Here is a 3828-nt window from a genome sequence, read left to right on the forward strand (position 1 = left end):
TTTCATGAAGATCATTGGACAAAATAAACTTGATTCTTTGTAATAGTTTTACGATATGATGATAGTGATATGTGAGTCACGTTAATGAGTAATTATGCTTTAGTAAGAATATTGATGTTGAGGTTTGTGATTCCCTATGCAAGAATGAAAGTCAATAGATATTCAATGAAATTACATCCTACTTGTGGTGCATTATTAGGTGTTAGTTATGCTTAATGCTCACTTATGAGATTTTTCGTTTCTTGGTTGGATGCTTCTCAATCTTTTGCTATCCTTCATTTGTATTAAGTGGGAATACTACTTGTGCATCCAAAATCCTTGAACCCAGCTTTGCCATATGAGTCCACTATACCTACCTATGTGGTATTTCCGTGCCATTCTAACCAAATTTGTATGTGCCATCTCTAATTTTCGAAATAAATTTCCTTTTTGTGTGCTCGTACCGGTCATGAAACGGTAGGGGGTGGCTGATATTTTTCCATGCTAGATGTGTTACTCTCAAGATGAGTGTTTATTCACTTGTCATTGCACGAGAGTACGGCAAAGGTATTAGGGATGCCTACTCCCGAAATGAAAAATAAATTTACTTTATGTTGTCAAATAATAAATTCCTTGGTAAGTGTTGGTATGGATGACACCCGTGGATACGGTTAGCCGTGGAATGTGGAAGTATGGTGGAAAAAGGAATAAACTTTATTTTCTGTTTGGGAACCGCCTATGATATATATAGCATGGAAAGTATTGGGAACTACTCGATCGTTTTCGTTGACAGGAAAAGCATGCCACCCAAAATGTTTTATCTCTATCTTTTTCCGCTTTGAGCTCTGGCACCTCTACAAATCCCTACTTCCCTTTGTGAAGGGCCTTTCTATTTACTTTATGCAATTTTTTATTTTTATTTGAGTCTCCATCTTCTCTTATAAAGCACCAACTAAGGGGCACCATGATCGTACTTGAGCATTGGGTGTAGCTAATATGCGAGTGTGTTTCATGAATGGATCAATGATTGAGCATAATGGGCTAGGTATAAGTTGCTTTAGTGTTGATATTTTGAAAGACATGGTTCCTTGTTGATATGCTTGAGTATTGAAATCTTCATGTCAAAACAAGACTATTTCTTTGAATCATATAAAAGTCCAAATGTCCATGCTACAAAATAAAAGAATATGTGATGAACATGATAAGCAACATTCCACATCAAAAATTCTGTTTTTATCATTTACCTGCTTGAGGACTAGCAGGAATTAAGCTTGTGGATGCTGACACGTCTCCAACGTATCTATAATTTTTTATCATTCCATGTTGTTATATTATCATTCTCGGATATTTTAAATCATTTTATAGCATCTTTATATGGTTTTTTGGGACTAACCTATTGGCATAGTGCCCAGTACCAGTTGCTGTTTTTTGCTTGTTTTTTACTTCGCAGAAAATCAATACCAAACTGAGTCCAAATGGAGCGAAACTTTTGGAGATTTTTTCTGGACCAGAAGACACGCGATGGGCCAAGGAAGTACTAGAGGGGGGGCTCCGAGGGGAGCACAACCGACCTGGGCGCGCCCTGGTGGGTTGTGCCCACATCGACCGCCTCCCGCACTGCCTCTTTGCTCTATGAATACCCCGAAAATCCAAAAACCCTAGGGGCGTCGACGAAACACAATTCCAGCCGTCGCAAGTTCCAGAAACACCAGATCCAATCTAGACACCATCATGGAGGGGTTCATCGTCCTCATTGGTGCCTATCCGATGATGCGTGAGTAGTTCATTATAGACCTTCGGGTCCGTAGTTAGCAGCTAGATGGCTTCCTCTCTCTCTCTCTCTTTTGATTCTCAATACAATGGTCTCTTGGAGATCTATTTGATATAACTCTTTTTGCGATGTGTTTGTTGGGATCCGATGAACTTTGAGTTCATGATCAGATCTATTTTATCCATGAAAGTTATTTGAGTTTTGATCTCTTATACGCATGATTTCTTATAGCCTCGTATTTCTTCTACGAATCTTTGGTTTAGTTAGGCCAACTAGATCGATTTTTCTTGCCATGGGAAGAGGTGCTTTGTGATGGGTTCGATCTTATGGTGCTCAATCCCAGTGACAGAAGGGGACATGAAACGTATGTATCGTTGCTATTGAGGATAACAAGATGGGGTCAATTCCTACATGAATAGATCTTGTATACATCATGTCATCGTTCTTATTGCATTACTCTGTTTCTCCATGAACTTAATACACTAGATGCATGCTGGATAGCAGTCAATGTGTGGAGTAATAGTAGTAGATGCAGGCAAGAGTCGGTCTACTAATCTTGGATGTGATGCCTATATAATGATCATTGCCTGGACATCGTCATAATTATTTGAAATTCTATCAATTGCCCAACAGTAATTTGTTTACCCACCATATGCTATTTTTCTCGAGAGAAGCCACTAGTGAAATCTACGGCCCCCGGTCTATTCTTTATCATATTTGCTTTGAGATATATTTTTATTCACTTTTATTTTCAGATCTATTATTCCAGAAACCCAAAAATACCCACCTGCACTTTTTATTTGCATCTTTTATTTCGTGTTTATTCGAGATCAATTTATCCGATCTATCACAATTTTATCCCGTCGACTTGACAATTTTTGGCGCCATTACCCGAAGAAGGGATTGACAACCCCTTATACGCGTCGGGTTGCAAGTATTTGTTTTTTGTGTGCAGGTACTGTCGGTGTTCTAGGAATCAGGGTACCCAGAATTGCCTACATGTGGCCCACAGCGTGGCTCCATCTATGGCCTGGTATGACCCATCTACAACCCCTTAAAGATAAGACCCTCATGAGGGGCCAAGCCTCGCGAGGCGGGCGACATCAAGACCTCCGGAGGGAGCGACCTCCCCAGGGTGGCTCCCGAGGAGCGGAGATTTCTACGTAGGTTCCCACCTCATGAGGTTGAGGTGACGCAAGCCATGACGATAAAGGCCAGGCGGGCGCCAGCTGGCGCAGAGCAGCAGGTTTCCTCTTTGGTGCTAAGGAGGCAAGCACATGCGCGGGTCCCGAGGAATCGCCCAAAGGTTCCCATTCCCGTGGAACGAGACCAAGACTGCCAGGACTGATGTGATCGCCGAGCCCACCGTAGCGTCACGAACATAGGCTTTGCAGGCGAAGACCACCTTTCGTCAGGATAAGATATACTACTTGTCCCCTTTCAAACTGGCCACTGTGGAATCCCTTCACGCCTACGCTTTTGGGGAAGAGGACCAAGGCCACTATAAATATAGGCTAGCCACCACCGAGAGAGGGGATCCCCATCAAAAACCTCCTCAAATATTTCCCTCACTTGAACAGACCTCGCGAGGTTTTTCTTCCCCTGTACTAGTTCATCCTCAGCCCCTCGTGAGGCTAATCCACCCAAAAGTAGGAGTAGGGTCTTACACACAAGGTGGCCCGAACCTGGGTAAACTGTTGTGTCCATCTTCTTCCTTGTTCATCGAGCTAGGCCGCGGGGGCGACGAACTGGTTGGCTGAAGAGGTTGAGTTCTTCACACACGCCCGAAAGTTCGAACCTTCCTTGGTTCAGCGAAGCCCTGAATCCGACATTTCGTTTACATAGTGTTTCTTAGTCCTCCTACTGGATTGGTACCTTGCTTTCATAACTGAGGGGAATACCTACCGTAGTTGTGCTACATAATCCCTTCCTCTTTGGGGAAATACCGACGTATTTCAAGCCGCATCAGATATCCATTCACCAACACGATTTTGGAGTCTTCTTCTTGAGTAGCTCTTGGTGGACTTGTCTTTCCTCTCCGAATCCTTACTTCTCCGAGAAGGTCTTCGTTCATATCG

Source organism: Triticum urartu, chromosome 3A (assembly GCF_056163025.1).
Source record: "Triticum urartu cultivar PI428250 chromosome 3A, HENAU_Tu73, whole genome shotgun sequence".
Classification (NCBI taxonomy): domain Eukaryota; kingdom Viridiplantae; phylum Streptophyta; class Magnoliopsida; order Poales; family Poaceae; genus Triticum; species Triticum urartu.